At 41.2% G+C, this 21,350-nt stretch overlaps 1 protein-coding gene across 7 annotated transcripts in view; it reads right to left on the bottom strand.

Annotated features, from left to right (window-relative positions):
• The window catches only part of RERE (arginine-glutamic acid dipeptide repeats), a 427,727-nt gene that overhangs the window by 396,279 nt on the left and 10,098 nt on the right, over positions 1-21,350 (bottom strand). Inside the window, exon 2 of one of the 7 annotated variants that reach the window (XM_089901849.1) lies at positions 10,224-10,296. The exons of the other annotated variants lie outside the window; for them this stretch is intronic. The gene's annotated coding sequence lies outside the window, so the exon portion shown is untranslated. The remainder of the gene's footprint in view (positions 1-10,223; positions 10,297-21,350) is intronic. 7 annotated transcript variants of the gene reach the window in all.

The raw sequence follows: 21,350 nt of genomic DNA, 5'->3' as shown, positions 1-21,350 counted from the left end.
ACTAATAAGAATCTGCTGTATAAAAAATAAATAAAATAAAATTTAAATGATAAAAAAAAGGAGAGAGGAATCAAAAAAAAAAAAAAGAACCATCTCTGCGTGGTCTTTCCCCCCATTTACAGAAGTCTTTGACATCTGTTCACAGTCTTCCTTCTCACCTGAGTCCCACCATAATCAAAGTGATGGCAACAAGAGGATACCCAAGCCAGGTGCTTGGGTTCTCAAGTCCAGTGACCTCCCCCTTCACTCCATAAAGCCATCCACTTACACAGCCACAACCTGCTTCGTGTCTGAAACCATCATATTCAAGGCATTCCATTCAGACCACTGCTCCCAGAAATCCTGAATAATCAGACAGATTTGTCCATCAGAACCTTTCCTCCTTTGAACCTGTTTTCTTCCTGCCAATATCGTTCAGAGTTCACTCATACTTACTCTGGTTTACTTTCCCTGCTTCTAGGAATTTCCTATCTCCCCCTTCATTTTGGTAAACTATTTAAAAACTACACCCAACTTACTTCAATGACTTAAAATAAGAATCAAAACGGATTATTCTATTATATAGAGGAGAATCATACTTTACCTCATCCTCTCAAGGAGAGAATCATAAAACTGCTCAAGTACTGGCGTTTTCATTTTAACTCATGGATGGTCCAACCCTCATCTCCTGCTTTTCCTCGAAGTTATTTCATTATTCCAGCAGACCGAAATTCAATCAGGTAAACTACGTTATCCTCATACGTCCTCTCATAATCTATTCTCTCAATTCTTTTTAAATCTTTCCCACATCTGTATTTCCCAGCACTTAACATCAAATACACATGGTAGACATTCAATAAACACTGGAATGCTTGACTGCTTTCATCACTTATGCTTTGTATATATTAACTCATCTAATTCTTTCTAAATTTTTTCACTCACAGGAAGTTATTAGGTACTTTCTTCCCCAAAAAACTGTCTCATTCTATTTTGAGTATGTAATGCACAATTTTCCAAATTTTAAAAAATAAATTTTTCTCTTTCCAATTCCTCTAAATACCATCAATATTTGACCTTCCCCCTAAATCCCCTTTTACTGAATGTTAAAATAACATTAAAGCCAAAAGTTAGAACTACTTATTCTGAGTGAAGCCAATAAGCACTTAAACCTTTGAAGGAATTCTAAATGGAGCAAGAAAGCCATCAATATTTTATCTGCTAACATTTACACTGCAACCTACTTAAAACAGTAAGTTATATGGCTGTTTCCATTTCTGGAAGGTATCGGCTTATCTAAGAAATCCAGATTTCCTCTCTGCCCTCCTAGAAAAAAACATACTGTCAAGTGTCACTGAATATGTTTCTTATGTTTTACACCATTAAAATTTAATAATGGAACTAACTGTGAAAGGAAAAAAACAAAGAAGAAGGATCTAACTTAGGTTCAATTTTTAGAACTTCTTAAAGCAAAATATCAATAAAATGGGAAAATAAAACAGAAGGGAATATTTTATTTTCTAAACGAAATTAAAGAAAAACACAGAGTTCTGGGATTCCCCGGCAGTCCAGTGGTTAGGACTCGGCACTTCCGCTGCCATGGCCGGGGTTCAACCGCTGGTCGGGGAGCTGAGATCCCTTATGTTTTTTTGGCACAGCCGAAACAAAAATACAGTTTCAGACAGGTCATTCTAACAGCAAAATGTGTCATAATTTTAAGGAAAGGTGTGGGACATAGTAGAAAAGGCTTCAACTACCCAGACCTCAGTTTGAACCCGAAATCTGATATCACTACTAGTAGTGGTGAGACCTCTCTGAAGAAGAAATGGGTTATTAGAAGTAATGAGAGAATGCAGCAACTAGAATAACTCCCCATGCTCCAACGCTATCTTATACTCGCCATACTAAGCTAACAGCAGAGCACCTCAAGTATCAGCCGTTATATAAAGCTTCTCTAATGTATATATTTACTATTAGACTAAGTATCAAAATAACTCACTGTGATCACCTACACAGACTGCTATCTTAAAGTCCCTCTGCTCTATTCAGCTATAGGAAGCTGTTTCTTGATGTGTAGTCTGAACAGATCAACTACCTTTTTTCCAGCTGAGATTTGGTTACACCTTTTTGAAAGGAATATTACTTTGTTAGGCACACTTCAAGTGCAAGTTCAAACTGGGCATCTCAGAGCAGACTGGATCATGTCGAATGCCATGCACCCAAGTCATCCAGTTTTATTAAAGATGCTGCCAAGTCCTTAAGAGAATTTCTAGAAATGAAAGCAGGACGGTGCAAGGCATGGAAAATTACTAGCCACCTTTACAACCTAAAATTTAACTTTAATATAGATCTTAACAGTTAAATTTACAATAAACTGACTGAAAAATTTCTCAACCATGCCAAAAATCATGACTTATTAATACATTTTAGCTGATTAGTGGAAAAAAGCAATTAACCAAGTTCTTCAATTATCAAAAATTGATACTTAAAACACTTCCTTTTAGAGGTCCCTATTCATTTTAATTTTTGATAGCACTTATATATAAGGGGACAAACAAATCAAAGAAAACAGTGTAGAAAACTTCAGTTTTTTACATAGAATTTAAAAGAAACTTTGTTCTAATGTTTAGATATGCCGCTGCTGAATAGTTTTATTTGTAATATCAAAACTCACTTATACTCTATCTAGGGAAATAACTGTAAATATGAGAAGACACATCTTGTTATAAAGACAAGCTCCATGAGAGCAGAGATTTTTTTTCTATTTCTCTTTATTCATTATCATATCCGCAGTGCCTAGACCAGTGACACTAGATATTTACTGAATTTTTTAAAAGATCCATACAGTGTTACTCACAATAGTAAAAAATTGAAAACACATATGAAACAGTATGCATTCATTGTAATGATGAAGACTATATAATTGCACAGAAGTACTTATACTTTTTAAAATAACTTTTTCGGGCTTCCTTGGTGATGCAGTGGTTAAGAATCCACCTGCCAATGCAGGGGACACAGGTTCAAGCCCTGGTCCAGGAAGATCCCACATGCCATGGAGCAACTAAGCCCGTGTGCCACAACTACTGAGCCTGTGCTCTAGAGCCTGCGAGCCGCAACTACTGAGCCCATGCGCCTACAGCCCCTGCTCTGCAACAAGAGAAGCCACCACAATGAGAAGCCCAAGGACGGCAACAAAGAGCAGCCCCCTCTCGCCACAACTAGAGAAAGCCCACGCACAGCAACGAAGACCCAATGCAGCCAAAAATAAAAAAATAAACCTTTTTTAAAAATAAATAAATAATAAAATAAAATTGCTTTTTTTTTGGTCCATGCCGCACAGCTTGCAGGATCTTAGTTCCCCGACCAGGGGTTGAACCCGGGCCATGGCAGTGAAGTGCCGAGTCCTAACCACTGGACCGCCAGGGAATTCCCAAAATAACATTTTTTAAAGTATTAACTTAGACATGAAGAAAACTGGTTCCAGTATCAACTTGGTCACTAATTTCACTTGTGCTCTGGGGTAAATGACAATCTATATGAGTTCCAGTACCTTCATGTGAACTACTTCCCCTACTTCTTGGCCTCTGCTGGTCCATTCTCAAGTAGAAATTACAGGAAGAAGAACACACCTGAGTTACCTCAGAAAGCAAAGACTGACCACATGGTAGCGAAAAGGGGTAAGCAACCTGTACCAAATCAAATGCAATCTGCCCTATCCAACCAGACTCAGAGTTTCTTAGTGATATGCTCTTCAAGCCACACTGACTCAGGATCATCCATTTTCACTCGAGCGTCCCAAAGGCATACTTGAACCAACCACTCTACAATAAACAGAGCCAGTAACTTAGGTCATCTGATTCAAGAGAAAAATGCCATCCAGGGTACACCAAAATATCAAGCCCTACTGTCAAAGGAACCAGAAAATAAAGCACAGGTGGAAAGGGAGCAATTTCACCTGCTGGAAATAGAGAACAGAGTTCTCTGTGCCAGCCAACAACTCTCGTAGAAAGGAATAGGCTGCTCACCAATAGGTTGGAAGAAAAGCAGCTGTTCTCCAAATCCTTGGAATAAAAACTATTATAATCTTACTATATTCATTACACATCACCTGGGACAAATCCACAAGGACACTTTCTATTTTACAGACTCTTTCTGATGAAACTCTCAAAGACTTTCCAAAAGCATCATTTGCCCTTCAACACCTACCTCCATCCCACTTCCCTCACCCCACAGCCAAACACTATTAGCAGCCACTACAGAACTACCAGAGGAAGCACAGCGCTGTGGTTAGGAGCACAGACCCTGGAGCCAGACTGCCTAGATTCAAAACTTGGCTCTGCCCCTTCCTAGCTGGGTGACTTTGGGCAAGTTACTGAAACTTTCTGTACCTCCACTTAGGGACAATAAAATAACATATAGGATTATTATAAAGGTTAAACTCACACAGAACAGCGCCTGGATAAGTACGAAGTGTAAAATTATAATTTTTTAATGTGAGTGAAGGATTTGCACTAAGGTCCACTCCTTATAAGGAAAACTGACGATACTTAGGAATTCTTGTTCCCTGTGGTCTAATTACCAAACCATGCAAAGTATTAATACAAAAGAGAAATCTCAAGGGAGAAAGTACGTTGGTCCCCCATGGTTTTACTGGCAAGCCATAGGCTAGGAATTTCTAAACTGCAGGTTCATGGAGGGATTCAGGCAACCCATTAATCCCCTGAAACTGCACAAAATTTTGAGACACTAAGACACTTCTATACTGTTATTTCTCTTACCTTAAAAAAAAAAATTTCTTCTCTTCATTAAATTTCTACTACCTGCAACTATTCTCCCAGAAGGTGTTATATTCTCTCAAATTCTCCTTTCATTCTCTCTTAAACCCACTCCAATTAGGCTCCTGACTCCACTGAAACCAGTCTTGTGAAGATCACTTCTGACCTCCACATTGCGAAATCCAATGATCAGTTCTCAGTCCTAATCTGACGTGGTTTAGCAGGGTTGTTTTCCCCAGTTCACCTCCCCGTCTTGCTTGATATATTCTTCTTGCTCGGCTTCCAAGGTGCCATCTCCTATCAGCTACAGCCTCTTGGCTTTCCATGTTTGCTGATCTCTCCTCAGCAATTTTTGTTGCCAATTGTTCTCACCTCAGCCTCCTCATTTTCCTTCCTGACAACACCATCCTTCTAGCTGCTCAGTCCCAAAACCTTGCAATCATTCTTGACTCTTCTCTTTCACCACGACCCTACATCAAACTTCATCAGAAAATATTGTTGCTCTACCTTCAAAAGACATCCAGAAGCCAAACACTTCTCACTCCCTCACTGCTACTACCCTGCTCTGAGCCACTATCATCTCTCACATTGATTATTATTACAATAGCCTCCTACCTGTCTCCTTATTTCCACCCTTTTGCCCCAGTCTGTTGTTAATACAGCAGTCAGAGTGATCCTTTAAAAATACAAATCATGTCGCTCTCTGCTCAAAACCTTCCAAGGCCTTCCCATTTCAATTTATGCCAAGGTCCTTAATAGGACCCCAGGGGCACCAGAGATCTACTTGTCCCTACTCCCTTACCAGTACATACTACACTTTATCTTAGGAGTCAATACAGATGAATGGTGGTCCCCCAAAAGTTAAGTCCAAGTCCTAAACCCCCAGTTCCTGTGAATTTGGCCTGATTTGGAAAAATAGTCTTTGCAGATGTAATCAAGTTAAGGATGTCAAGATGAGATCATCCTGGATTTAGGGTGGGTCCCAAAACTGATGACAGGCAGAGGGAAATGAGATAGAGAAGTGAAGACAGAAGCAGAGATTGGAGTGATGAGTGTATAAGCCAAGGGATGCTGGCAGCCACCAGAAGCTAGGCAAGAGGCATGGAATGAATACTACCTCAGAGCCTCCAGAAGGAACCAACTCTGCCAACAACTTGATTTCAGACTTCTGGCCCCCAGAACTATGAGAGAATAAATTTCAGTTGTATTAAGTCACCCAGTCTGTGGTACTTTGCTACAGCAGCCCCGGAAACTAACACACCACCCTTCCCCTCTATTGTCCCACTCCAACTGTGCTGTCTTCCTTGCTCCCACCTCTGTGCTGGCTTTTCTTCTCTTCCTGGAATGCTCAAACCCCAGAACACCAAATGGCTAACTTGAGCACCACCTTTAACCTTTTGCTCAAATACCACCCTCTCTATCAGGCCTGTCCTGATTCCCCTATTTAAATGCCTGGTGGTGCAGTGTTAAGAATCCGCCTGCCAATGCAGGGGACACGGGTTCGAGCCCTGGTCTGGGAGGATCCCACACGCCACGGAGCAACTAAGCCCATGAGCCACAACTGCTGAAGCTCGTGCGCCTAGAGCCCGTGCTCCGCAACAAGAGAAGCCACTGCAGTGAGAAGCCCGCACACAGCAGCGGAGAGTAGCCCACACTCGCCGCAACTAGAGAAAGCCCGTGCGCAGCAACGAAGACCCAATGCAGCCAAAAATAAATAAATTTATTTTTTAAAAAAGACCCCAACCCTTAAAAAAAGCAAACAAAATCCATTAAACACTCAACACCATGACTTAACATCTTGCAAACAGCAGATATCATGAGTTTAAATTCCCTACTCCAAAAACCAAATTTTGTTTAAAAAAAAAAAAAAACACAATCCACTTCAATTTAGTGGCTTGAGAAGAAACTTCACTCACTTTTCACAGGACCTTCTACACTAAAGGGTGTCCCTGGCCTAAGCTACTGTCTCTCTATAGCTAAAGTGATAAAGAGGAGTGGCCACCAGTGTGAAGCACTCACATAAGTAAGTCAATGTAGTTTCACAAACCTCAAGAACACTGTCAAATACTTTCCTCTACCTAGCTAAAACCCTGTGCAGAACAGAGGAGTAGAACCAAAGCAAACCGTAACTGTCTAGTATCTATCTTTACTATGGAGTAAACAAATGTTCACTCAAAATACATCATTGTATATAAGGCCTTGAGAAACTGCTGGAGAGTGAATGTCATTTACATCTACAGCTTAGCATGAACCATAAAGTGTAACAACAGGGAGCAGGTAAGCACAGCGCAACTTGTTAACGGACTCCGGTAACGGCAGAAAGGCACCCACTGCACTCCGTATTATTGCTGCAGCATATTTCACACTTAATCCTAAATGGGTCTACTTGAACACAACCCTACTAATAAGCACCAGAATTCAGTATATAATTTACCCAAGTATATACTCTTCAGACATACTTTTTATATTACATAAAGGACCATTACAGAAGAAAATCTGCACATCTGCTGTTATGGAATTTTTCTTGTTCCATCAGCAAACGGATTAACAATACAATCAAGTCCCAGCCCTCACCTTTACTGGGTTTTTTCCCCACTTCACCAGTTTAGCAATTTCAAGGCTACAAAATCTACCAAACACCCTGAAGAAAAAGGCATTTTGAACACTACTAACTCGTATTCAACAAGGGGTGGTTTGCCTTAACTAGTGGCAATACTTCCATCTCTCAGGACACAGCATCTCACCAAATCCCAAACCTGACCACTCTCATCACCCGCGGCCCCAACCCTATCCAAGTCCCCGGCCCCGCCTCTCCTGTATGCCGCCAACAGCCTCCTCCCCAGTCTCCCCGCTTCTACTCTGAAGGACAACAGTTGTTTTACACAACAGCCAGAGGTATCTTCTTAAAAAGAGAAATCAGATCTTGTCACACCCCGATCAAAACCTTCCGCTGGCGTCCCATTACACTTAGAGTAAAAGCCAGAGGCCTTACCGTGGTCTACCAGGACCTGTAAGACACACACCCCCTCCCACCACACCTCCTCCCACACCTCCTAAGCTCTCCAGAGCCAGTCCACTGTTCCTTAACCTCACCAGCAGGCTCCCACCTCAGGACTTCTGCACCTGGTGTTCCCTCTGCCTGGAATGCTCTATCGACAACTCTCTGGACAGTTCCTTAACCTGTTCAAGGCCTGCTTAAATGTCACCTCTATAGAGAAGCTCTCCCTGCATACCCTGCTTCACAGCATCTCCCATACACCCCATGAGTCTCTCTCCCCTGTCTAAGCAACACAGTTGCTTCATTTTACAATTTGTTTAATTTCAATAAGAATAAAGGTATATTTTCCTTGTTCAAAATGAAATCTGGGGGCTTCCCTGGTGGCGCAGTGGTTGAGAGTCCACCTGCCGATGCAGGGGACGTGGGTTCGTGCCCCGGTCTGGGAAGATCCCACATGCCGCGGAGCGGGCTGGGCCCGTGAGCCATGGCCGCTGAGCCTGCGTGTCCGGAGCCTGTGCTCTGCAGCAGGAGACGCCACAACAGTGAGAGGCCCGCATACCGCAAAAAAAAAAAAAAAAAAAAGAAATCTGGGACTTCCCTGGTGGTGCAGTGGTTAGGAATCTGCCTGCCAATGCAGGGGACACAGGTCTGAGCCCTGATCCGGGAATATCCCACATGCTGTGGAGCAACTAAGCCCGTGCACCACAACTACTGAGCCTGCGCTCTAGAGCCCGCGAGCCACAACTACTGAGCCCGCGGGCCACAACTACTGAGCTTGCACGCCTAGAGCCCGTGCTCACAACAAGAGAAGCCACCGCAATGAGAAGCCCACGCACCACAACGAAGAGTAGCCCCTGCTCGCCACAACCAGAGAAAGCCCACAGCAACGGAGACTCAACACAGCAAAAAACAAATAATTATTTTTTAAAAATGAAATCTGAGCAAAAAACTGCAATTTTTATAGGCAACTCCCTATGAAGTTAGACACAATATAGAAATAAATACACACACGTCTTTTTAAAAATAATTCTGTGCTTTGTGTATGGTTTTTCTTTATTTTATATCTAGAAGCATTGAAAAGTGCTGTACGTACAAGTTTGTTAGTAGTACTAGATATAGTAGGAAAAAAGAACAATGGAAATAACCTAAATGCCCAATACATATATGTGTATATATGAAGAAATACGTACATTAAAAAACATAAGACAACCATTAAAAAATAATAATAATGAGAAAAGTGTTTAGGAGACTTTTTTTTTTTTAATTAATGACGACAAAAAATAAGTCCAACCTTTACACTGCTCAAACATTTGCTAAGCACTTGTCTTGTGCCTGGCCCGCCCTGACAGACTAGGACTGGGCCGGAGCTCTGGGCTCCCAGGTGGCAGGGGCTGAGCAGGCACTTACAGCGCAGTGTGACCCAGGATGTCCCAGGAAGGACAGATGCCGCAGGAGAGCAAAGCTGGACACAGCCCTGACTGAGGAAAGGCTGTCAGATGAAATGATGCCTAAACTGAGACCTGAAGAAGAAACAGGAGGGAGCATAAAGAAAAGGGGGCGGGGAGGGCGGATGAAAGAGGTATGAAGCAGAATGGGTGTCTGGGGTGAGAGGCAAAAGAACAGATGAACCGGAATCATACATAATCTATGATTTATGCCTCTTTTTTTTTAGAAAACTAAAATAACTACTGCATTTGGTGGCAGGATCTTTGGTAAAAAAATTTTATGAGATATGATACTAAATAAAAGCCAACAGTGATTCTTCACCAACCACTTAGACTGCTAAGCGCCTATTTTGTCCTGTAGCTATTCCTCTTTCCTCCAGTCTATCCTGCCGTCTGACCAAATACAAGCAGGGACAGGGAGCAGTTCTAACACAGCACACCAGCACATACACGTCTTTCCCAGGACTGGCCAGTGTACCTCCTACTGCCACATTACAAATCTGGGGCCAAAAGTACTCAGGCCTCCACAGTCGCTGGCCACCTTGCTACTTTACTACCTCACCCCCCGCCACTTCCTGTCAGGTGTCAACAGGAATTCTGTGCTGAGCATTCCAAGCCTCTCTCATTTGGTCCACCTAACTTATCCCACCCCATTCCTCCCCACAGATCTGTTACTCCAACCAGGCTCTCTTTACTTAACACAGTACACACCATCCTCATTCCTGCCTCAGGCTGACCCTGCTAGGACTGCCCTAACCTGCTCTCCCAGTTCCTAGTCAAATAGCACCCATTCTTCAAGGCCCCCCTCTTAGCTTCTCAATGGATCCTTAGTTAACTTCTTTAACCCACAATAACCTCTAGTTAGCCTGAATGTGAACTATATTTGTTATGCTATACAATAAGTAGTTCCATTTTTGTTCTAGAAAACTCAAAATGTTGCATTTTTGCAAGGCTTGCCTCCTAAACTGTAAGGCCAAAGTTTATATCCCACTTTCATCAGTATTAAACTTGGAAACACACATCCAATACCTGCTGGCTGGCTGACAGAGCCTGTGTGGAAGGTTCAGCCGGGCAGCATTCAGCGCCAGCTTCTTCTCTGCAACTACAGGTTTAAACACCATGATTAGGATTGAATTTACATGCCCCTCTAGCACAGGAAACAGATTTACTTCTTTATTAATTCATTCATTCACTCACTCATTCATTCCTGATGCAAGCAAACATCACCATAGTCCAAGTCTCCCCAGCACCTTCCACATTATCTAGCAAATAAGAAATAATAATACAAATAAATAATAAATCTATTTGGTGAATGAATAGATTTAATGCCAGTAAGAGAAATATGGAAGTAATAGGTATGACTAACAGCTTGGAGTTTAATTAATAAAGCCCCAAGGTGATCCTTGTGTCATTTTTTTTAATGCAATATATTTATTTTTAAACAATGCTTCATATCCTCCATACACAGATATCTTAATTTTTCTAAAAACTAAGTGAGTCATTTTCCAGGAAGAAAAAAGGGCCAGGCTTTACTTCTTATTTAGGGAGGAAGGAGAGAATGAATTGAAAAACTAAGTATTGTGTCCCCCACCACACCAAGAGGAAAACATGTAATCAGATCAGCACCTAATTTACTCATAGCATGTGTCCACAAAAAAAGTATGCAAGCTCCCAAGGCAGAGGAGAAGATCAAGAGGCAATGCTAAGTCCTTCTGCTATAGGACTCCTCTTTCTTTATTTGAAAAGCGTTTTTTCCCCAAAGAAGGGGCTCAGGAAGAATGAACAAAATTATTTTCACATCAGCTCTGAGAGAATGTTCTTAAAAGTAAACGAAACATATAGAAAGGTATTTGGTGTTAAGTATAATACGGGTTAGGATGCCCAACCTCTCCCAAGAAGAGATGTACCTTCTACTCCCTGGAAACTGTCAGTGACAAGGAAAACCTCATCCCAGTTACACCAGGCCACACATCCACAATAAACGTAGCTGCCTGAAGGGGGGATGAAGGACCAATTTGTTGACAAACAAGTAAAGATGTCTTGTGTTGTAACTCTGTTAAGTGCTACATAAATGTCCAGGGTGTATGTACGCTTCTTACTCGGGGCTGTCAGAACATGATATTTCTTCTACAACAGTTCCTTTCAGACTGTATTTTAGTGATTTATTCATATCTGCTCCCTCCCTTTGCTCATGAACTCTGTTGAGAGCAGGGACACTCCTTATTCATCTTTGAGCTCCCACGGCCTATTACAGTGCCCTGCAAGAGACACTAAAAATTACTGTCGACAAGCCCAATGTATCACTCAGATGCTCCCTTACCAAACACCAACTGCCCAGAGAAAAGGAGACTTAGCTGAGAGCAGCCTCCTAGAAGGTACAGCCTTAAATTACAGATCATTTCTATAAGAATCATTACATTTCACTTACTAATCACCTTATCCTTTCAGAAAAACAAGATTGAGCTTTCCTTTTCATGATTAGTAAGGTACGTGGAAAGTATGATCATTCTGAAATCTCTTTTTTTCAAGTTAAACACATCCATGGGAATCACAGGGGAAGAAAAGGGAACACACTGTATTTAAGAAAAAGACATTAGTTACAAACCAATAATTCTCTAAAAATCAAGCAAAACAAAGTATGAAGGGAAAAAAACCTTTGTCAGAAACCATTTAAGGATAAGTAAAGTACATCATCACTATAAACTTGAAACAATTCTCTCCCAGAATTCATCACCAACAGAAAAGGTGAAGCTTCACAGAAAAAGATAAATCAGAAGGGCACCTTCTTCACGTAATGAAATTCAGGTTATATCTTTTCATAACCCATTAAGTTTATAATTGAAAAAGTACCAAGTTGTACAACTTTTTCAACACATCTAAAAACACACGCCAGGTCAGTAATTCACAGAAACCAGCAGAAACCAGGTAGTCACAACAGGTTTACCTCATCTCTGAAATATACTTATAACTATGTGTTTGGCTAATTTCATAGCCATCTGTTATTCTTATGGACCTTTCTCTTATAATATCCACTAAAACAGAGAAATTCAAATACTGACCTCTAATTCAACGTAATACAAACAACAGGTCTCCTGTCCAGAATTACATGAAACGGCCACAGTTCCTTTTTCAGTAATACCATGAGCAGGAGGCGAAAGCCCTCCACAGAGCATCTCTGTAAGTGGTCCTGCAGTGACTGTGCCACAGTGCACATACAGTTACCCCTAGGCAATTACCTCCTAAAAGAAGACAGATGATTCTCACTGTGTCTAAAGTGAAACCGAAGTTTTCTAAACTAAACAGCTGTAGCAGACGAGCTCAAAATAGGTCCACCTCCTCCCTTCTTAGTGCTTTAGCAACATTCAATTCTTTTTTTTTTTTAATTAATTGACTGACTGATTTTTGGCTGTGCTGGGTCTTCGTTGCTTGCTGCATGTGGGCTTTCCCTAGCTGCAGCGAGCGGGGGCTACTCTTTGTTGTGGTGCGTGGGCTTCTCATTGCGGTGGCTTCTCTTGTTGCGGAGCACAGGCTCTAGGCATGTGCGCTTCACTAGTTGTGGCATGTGGGCTTCAGTAGTTGTGGCTCGCAGGCTCAGAAGTTGTGGCACACGGGCTTAGTTTCTCCACAGCATGTGAGATCTTCCCAGACCAGGGCTCGAACCCGTGTCCCAATCCGCATTGGCAGGCCAATTCTTAACCACTGAGCCACCAGGGAAGCCCAACATTCAATTCTCTTAACACTTCCCCCAGAGGTTGGATTCTTTTTAGTGATGTCTTACACCTAGTATTTTCTCTCAGTTTTAAGAAGGTTTAAAGATGCTGTGAAGGGGCAGGGGAGGGGTACCTCAGAGAAGCAGGAGTCCACTTTTATATTGGGAGCTAAAAGTGAATCATCTCTAAGGAATGCGCAGAGGGGGCTGAGGCCCACCTTCATGACAACAGTATCAAAGGCGTAAATTTCCGAGGGTCATGAATCACTGCAGCGGGCTTCCCTGGTGGCGCAGTGGTTAAGAGTCCGCCTGCCGATGCGGGGGACACGGGTTCGTGCCCCGGTCCAGGAAGGTCCCACATGCCGCGGAGCGGCTAGGCCCGTGAGCCATGGCCGCTGGGCCTGCGCGTCCGGAGCCTGTGCTCCACAACGGGAGAGACCACAGCGGTGAGAGGCCCGCGTACCGCAAAAAAAAAAAAAAAAAAAAAAAGAATCACTGCAGCAAGCACATCTGCAGCGTGTGGTACTCCGCAAGCACTTTGCAACCTTAACATTTCCATCCTCTACGGTCCTTCAATAGCCTCAAAGGATGCCTTGGATGTCAAAGCCAGCCCCACATCCGCAAGACTGGCAATCAGCGTTCTAGAAAACTGCAAGAAGGCAGGCAAGATCCAAGCAAAATGGACTTTGGGAATGCAAGGAATTTGACGCCACCAGTATTCTTCTCCAGGAGTGATAAAAATATGACTCGTTCCCACGGAATTTGATTTGTAAGGGGAGAAATTACCCCAAATATCCAAACCAAATGAGAAAACCAATTATCTGAACACCTCATGGGAAAAGTAAGCACTTAACCAGACAACTCTCCGGTGACTCAGGACCATTTTTTAAAAGGGGAGGGGGGGAGACCCATACTAACTGTTGTTTTTTGTATGTTTTGTTTTGGGTTTTTTTTTTTGCAATACGCAGGCCTCTCACTGTTGTGGCCTCTCCCGTTGCGGAGCACAGGCTCCGGATGCGCAGGCTCAGCGGCCATGGCTCACGGGCCCAGCCGCTCCGCGGCATGTGGGATCTTCCCGGACCGGGGCACGAACCCGTGTCCCCTGCATCGTCAGGCGGACTCCCAACCACTGCGCCACCAGGGAAGCCCTTAACTTTTAATTACAAATTAATCTTTGACTCCCAGAAAGTAAAACAAACTTCAAAGCTTCCTTCCTGAGCGGTTAGACTGGAATAACCAACTTAAACAGCTTCTTAAATCATTTCAGGGGCCACATGCTAACAATGCTCTCTCTAGATCTTAACATTAAAAGTTCACAGGCCTGTGACTGAGGTGGCAGGAAAAACTGCTACCTGCTCCTATCCCCTAAGTCAAACAACCTATTGATGCCATCCTCGTTATATTTTTCCACCAAAAAATATATTTACAGATCTCTGAGATTTTTAAATTGCTGCGTTTATTAAAAAAGAAGAAAAAGGCAATGCATTATCACTCTCATAAAATGTATTTTTGATGTCTCTTGTCATAAAATGAAAACAAAAATTTTATTTTAGGACAAGACATCTAAGTTCTCTACTACAGCTGAACACTAACTGAGCACTTAGCAGTAACTGCATGAAAACATCTAAAACAAATACACCTGCATGTAGTGTTTGTATAAGAAATACATCAAGAAAACAGTGGGTTTCTCTAGAAGTAACATTACAGAAGATAAATACTGCTAGATTAAGTAAGGGTTGTGAGCTGCAATAGCCTAGGCTCCTGAGAAAGAAAACAATAACTGAAGTACTTCAGATTTGTAGAGGTTTTCTTTTAATAAATTTATTTATTTCATTTATTTATTTTTGACTGCATTGAGCCTTCATTGCTGCGCACGGGTTTTCTCTAGTTGCGGAGAGCGGGGTCTACTCTTCGTTGCGGTGCGTGGGCTCTAGGCGTGCGGCCTTCAGTAGTTGTGGCTCGCAGGCTCAGCAGTTGTGGCTCTTGGGCTCTAGAGCGCAGGCTCAGTAGTTGTTGCGCACAGGCTTAGCTGTTCCACAGCCTGTGGGATCTTCCGGGACCAGGGCTCGAACACGTGTCCCCTGCATTGGCAGGCTGATTCTTAACCACTGCGCCAACAGGGAAGCCCCCAGATTTGTAGAGTTTATTTTTTCAATGTACTTCCATATCAATTTTTTCATTTCAGTTGATGTACTACAGTCCCCATTCGACAGCTGAGGAAGTACGGCACTTCATCACCCTTCGAACCCATGGTACAGGTGGATTCAGATCCAGGTCCTCTCACGCTAACTAATCAAGTTTATTTATAATGCTCATTGGTTGTCATGGTTCAGGACATTTTGGTGAAGCAAGAAAGAACATGAATTACACAGCACGTACAGTGTGTTTAAAAGACCCAATTATTCTCTCCTATCAAAGCAACATCACATATCAGCAAAACATTATTTCTAGGGTTATAAACAGTTTCCCATAAGGTCACCCAGTTCTCATATCTCACCTTGACCCAAATGCACACAGCACACAAGAATTTTATTTGGGTATTTTTTTAGGACAGTGCTTCTAAGCCAAGAAACTGCCCTCAAGTATAAATGGAAACATACATAAATTAAGATAAATGCGATATTCAAGCCACTCAGTGTTCATATTAGTCTCGCCCTAAGTAATCATGCCACTGACCCGAGTGTCAGTCAGCACCATCTTCAATCTCCCTAGGAAGAGCTAAAGGAAAAGAAAATCTAATTAAAAGCCCAAGAAAAAAATCCACTTTAATCAAAACTACAAGCCAAAGGCCAAGGGACTTTATGGTAGGAAAAATCCTAAAACTTGAAAAGACTGTTAACAAGAAAAGAGATGTCAAGGGAGAAAAAGAGGAGACACTTTAATTTAAAGGACTAAAACCAAACCAGTCAAAAACAACTTTCCAAACAGAAGAAGCATAAAAATATGGAAAAATAATAGAAGATGAGGGGATTAAAGTGCAAAAGAATCACAGTTTTAAGGACATTTTACTAAGAAGAATAGGAAACTAAATGTTTAAAGCATTACTTTATAAAACTCAAAGTAAAGAATAACTGAGTTCTATCAAAATCAATAGAAAATCATTATAAGACTCTGTCAACATCTTTCCCCAAGTGGAACAACCATACAGATGAGGGTCCCAGATATGACCAGTAATAAGAGCTACTATTCTGTAATAGTCCTTGGACAGGAGCTACCTGGGACTCTACTAGATGGGAGTCAATGCTAGAGGACAGAAAGATTTTGCTCAAAAAATCAGTCTGACAGTTGCCAGCATGCTTTTCTCCACAAGAAAATACCTGTGAAACATAACAGAAACACACACAAGCCAGATCACCATTGTTCTTAAAGTGAAGCAATGTAATCATCTCATCACACACACACTTTAGTATATAATAAGAAATCTCTGAAATAAAAAATGACTATAGTAACTATAAAGGAGTTGACTTACCCACGTAAAAAAACTGACTTACTAATTTTAAACACTTAACATATTTTTTTAATCTTTTTACCTCAAAAGCTTTTACACTTCAGATTTCGTATTTTTTTTTAATTTCAGAAAAAGTCGAAAAGTTTGTGTCACCTTTAGCAGTTGGAAATCAGTTTCAACTACAAGTTATTTAAAAGAAATCACTCCCCATCCGGTACCAAAGCACTGAGATTCCAAGGCAGTTGTCATGCATAATTCCATTTGGAACCCAGCTAGCCCAACTGTACCCTCAGGTAAGAGAGGCCTATACACTGGAAAAATAACAAGAAAAGCTGCATTTCCCATTTCCTGTTTTGGGCCTAATATGCTGATGAGCTTGGAAAGAAAGAGAGGACCTCAAGTTCAGCTTGATAGTTATTTACTACAAATAATAAAGCAATGGTTGGCACTCAATTTTAAAACAAATGAGTAAAACCCACAAAATGTATACTTTAAAAGGGTAAATTTTACAGTATGTGAATCATATCCCAGTAAAGTTATTTTTTAAATAAACAAATAAATGGTACTTGGAAAGAAGTGATCCATATAACATAAACCATCCAGCTCTACTACTGAGAGACAACAAAAATGTGTATTTTAAAATTCTGATATATAAAAAGATCATTAACTTCATTCATGGTCTAAGATGCAAATTAAAATAAAATATTGTACATTTTTCACCTATCAGATTACCAAAGATCAAGAACTTTCATAATGTCCAGGGCTGGTGATAAGATAAGGAAATCTAAACCCTAAAACACTCTGTGTACACTGGCACATCTTGGAGGGCAATTTATTCACAGCTCTGAAAATTAAAAATGCACACACCTATTGCTGCAGCAATTCCACTTCTAAAACTTTACCCTACAGATACATCTATGCAATTGTACAGGTACAAGGATTAAAAAAAAAAAGCCAGAATCAATCTAAGTGTCCATCAACAGGAAATTAAAGTATGCATCCACACAATGCCCCACTATGCAGATATTTTTTTAAAAGAAAGACGAGGTATAATTACAATTGACTTGAAAAATGTGTGATTGGAGTATTAAGTAAAAAGCAAAATTCAAGATAGTACATATAGCACATACACATGTGCTTATATATGCACAGGAAATGTCTAGAAGAATATTGGGGGAGTGGGCACTACTCTTCTTGAACTGTATGAATCAATTATGAGTATACATTAATTTTATAATTACAACTTATATTTAACTACAATGCATCAGGCTCTCAAATAGTCTCACCCTGGTGTTAAGTCTCCCCATGCAATGACCCCTGTCTTTCCAGTGCTCTACTGTTCCAGCCGAACCAGTCTGTTCTTCCTTAGAGAAATCAGCCCAAAGGACTCCTCCTCCAAAATGCTCCTGCGATCTGATTGGAACTGCTACCAGCAACAGCTTCAAACATAAATTACCTGAGTTGAAAGAACTACGTCTGCCTGCACCTGCTACAGAACATTTTTAAAGACTTTTTTTAGAAAAAGGAAATTGAAACACAATTTAATAATCCTTATCATAGAAGCAGCAAATGTACCATTTCCCATGTTTTCCAGACTTTGTGCCTTTGCTCCATGACATTTCCTGCCTGAAATCCTCTTAGCTACTTATCACATGTCCAAATCCTGCCAATCCTTCAAAACACAGGTTAAACACCTCCTCCTACACCACATCTTCCCTAAGGCCTCCAGCCAGAGCTAATTCTCTTTCTTAAACCACAGCACCAACACCTTGAGGTACTTTCCTCTACCTAGTACTCCACTGTGTACATGTCTTATTCTCATTGGTGAGAAAATTCTTCAAAGGCACACAACTGGTGTATACGTCATTGTGTATACCCCAGTTCATACATAAATTAACCTGATGTGTTACTATAGCATCTAATAACAAAAGCATGGCAAGAATCTAAAAATAAAAAGCACAGCTTTTTCTTATGTATTTATGTAATATTTATACATGACAAACAGTAGGAGTATGAAAAGTAAGGCTCCCTCTCTCTCCATCCCCCTCCCCAGTGCCCTACCATGCCTCCTTAAAAGGCAATCACTATGATCAATTTCTTAACACAGGGTTTTAAGAAGTTCTTGGACACTATAACTTTATGACACATTCATAACTTTGGGTCTAAGTTGACAGAAGTAACTGGTATGTCAATTATACAACTGCACACTGTGTACATGTATGCTGCGGCAAAGAAAATACGACAACCAACAGAAAGATAAACTGTGTCCTATGACTTACAAAATTAAATTTCTCCCAAGTTGTGAGAAGAAAAGTCATTGTTCATTATCAAGAAACTTACAGACTGTTTCAAGCATACCGATAAACCAAGTTATTAGAGTTTTTTCATAATGTAAAAACTGCTTAAGGATTCCATAAAGACTCTAAAATTCTCACTAAGGGCTTCCCTGGTGGCGCAGTGGTTGAGAGTCCGCCTGCCAATGCAGGGGACACGGGTTCATGTCCCGGTCCGGGAAGATCCCACATGCCGCGGAGCGGCTGGGCCCATGAGCCATGGCCGCTGAGCCTGCGCGTCCGGAGCCTGTGCTCTGCAACGGGAGAGGCCACAACAGTGAGAGGCCCACGTACCGCAAAAACAAAAAATAAAATAAATAAAATAAAATTCTCACTAAGCTATGAAAAAGGTGCTAAGCCATTACAGATAAAATACTAAAGAAAAATGCAGATGTTTTATAAAGCTAGATATCTTAAAGAATATTAATAAACTGTTTATAAAAGCATTCCTCAATATCATATTAATAGCTAAAAGATGTCTGCACAGTTTTCTAATTTATAAATGATAAGAATCAAATGTTTGGGCTTCCCTGGTGATGCAGTGGTTAAGAATCTGCCTGCCAATGCAGGGTATACGGGTTCGAGCCCTGGTCTGGGAAGATCCCACATGCCATGGAGCCACTAAGCCCGTGCACCACAACTACTGAGCCTGTGCTCTGGAGCCCGCGAGCCACAACTGCTGAGCCCACGTGCCACAACTACCGAAGCCCGCACACCTAGAGCCCGTGCTCTGCAACAAGAGAAGCCACCGTGATGAGAAGCCTGTGCACCACAACAAAGAGTAGCCCCCGCTCGCCACAACTAGAGAAAGCCCACGCACAGCAACGAAGACCCAACACAGCCAAAAATAAATAAATAAATAAATTTATTTATTTTTTAATGTCATTATCAAGAATTTGTCCAGAAATCAGCTTCCTGAATATGTCTTGGGGTTAAGAGATTAAGCCAAATCTCCTTTATCATCAACATCAATAATATTACACAATAAAATTATTCATTCAGTCATTCAACAAGTGAATGAATACCTACAGCGTTCCTCACATGCTAGATGCAAGGAACACTGAGCTCTGCCCTCCTGCAGTTTACCTGAACAATGTACCTGAGGTTGCAAAATCTGAAGGCACACTCCAGGTGCCTCTTTTCTAACCTCCAAGTTAATCATCCCCCCATCTGTCGTCATAGTCTTGTTTCAGACTGAGCATAATATGATTAGGCTTCAGTTCTGCTCTGTTAACATAATTATATATAATCATATTCCTCAAAGATTACACTCCCATTTCCAAAATTAAAATCAGCACATTACCGAAATGCCACAGTAGCTATCATTAATGGTGGGCCACTTTTCCAAATGGCAAATCTTATTTATCACATGACATTTCTCATTAATTTCATCTCAGAGAGTAACCTTATCCTTAAATTTGAAAAATACTTTGCACCTCCCCCCAGGTCCCAGGGGCTGATCTAAAAAAAAGTCAGAATGTAGGGCTGCTACACCGATAGCCAACTGTTTTTGGTTATTTCTCACAGGCCATTAAACCAAGCTCACTAGAGAGCTGAAGGTGGACCAAGACGCACCTCTCTCTCTCCATATCCTACCTTCCTGAACCTCTCTAAGAGGAGGGAGTATTAATTTGATGGGGTCACAGTCCACAACACTGACTGGACTTGTTTATAAGTTCGAATATTAATTGCAGATTGAAAGTCACACACATATATGCTCAGGGATGGCCGTCATGCTACTGCTCGTTTCTCTCACACACGCTCTAGAAGACTAACGTTTGGGTCTTTGGTACAGTGGCCAGCCAGAGGAGTGAGTCGGCGAGATTTAGGAGGAAGGGAGGTCCCCTGCCTAGGCTTTAAGTTTAAGCAATACACACCCCAACCCAGTTTATTAGACAGCTCTGTGTTGGTATTTTGGCCAAAAGCCCAATTAATAATAAAATAATACTTTGAATTTCCCACTTGCCATTATTCTACTTACATAAATCTCCTTTAGGAACATCACAAGGAAGAGGTACAGCTAAGTTATGACGTCTGATTATTCATTAACACCCCCAAACCTCACCAATACTTTCTCGTCTATGTCATTCACTTTACATTTAATCATGTACTGTTCTGTAGCATTTCCTATATTCAAGGAATAGTAGAAACTTTATGTTGCTGACTTAGAATTTATTTGAACCCTCTAGAGTTGACCCATTGCTCCTACATATCTCGTAGTTGTTGAGTGTTGCAGATAAAGAAACAGGACATAGTGGAAAGCTAGATCTATGGATGACAATGATAACAGGAATAATTTTTACAATTAGGCTAACATTGAGCACTTATTATTTACCAGAGACATCTTAAGCACTTTATATGTATTAATTACACTGGTCCTCACAACAAGTTTATGAGCACTGTTATTACCCCTACACTGCAGATGAGAAAACTGAGCCACAGAAAGTAAGTAACTTGCCTGAAGTCAGAGTTAATAAGCAGAAAGCTGGAAATTGAGTCTAGAGCTCTCAACTACTTTGCTACAATAGTATAATAGTTATGGGTGGACAAATACAGATTGGTAAATTTTGAGGCTCGGTGCCCAGAAGACATCCGAGGAGACAGAGGGCAACATGGGTCCAGATCTCAGAAGAGAGACCAGGGCTGTATTTATAAACTTGCAGGTT

This window comes from Delphinapterus leucas, chromosome 1 (genome assembly GCF_059928025.1).
Source record: "Delphinapterus leucas isolate spDelLeu-1000000601 "Yukka" chromosome 1, BTC_Dleu_Yukka2, whole genome shotgun sequence".
Classification (NCBI taxonomy): Eukaryota; Metazoa; Chordata; class Mammalia; order Artiodactyla; family Monodontidae; genus Delphinapterus; species Delphinapterus leucas.
Note: the sequence above shows the minus strand (reverse complement) of the source record. Positions and strands in the feature narration are given on the sequence as shown.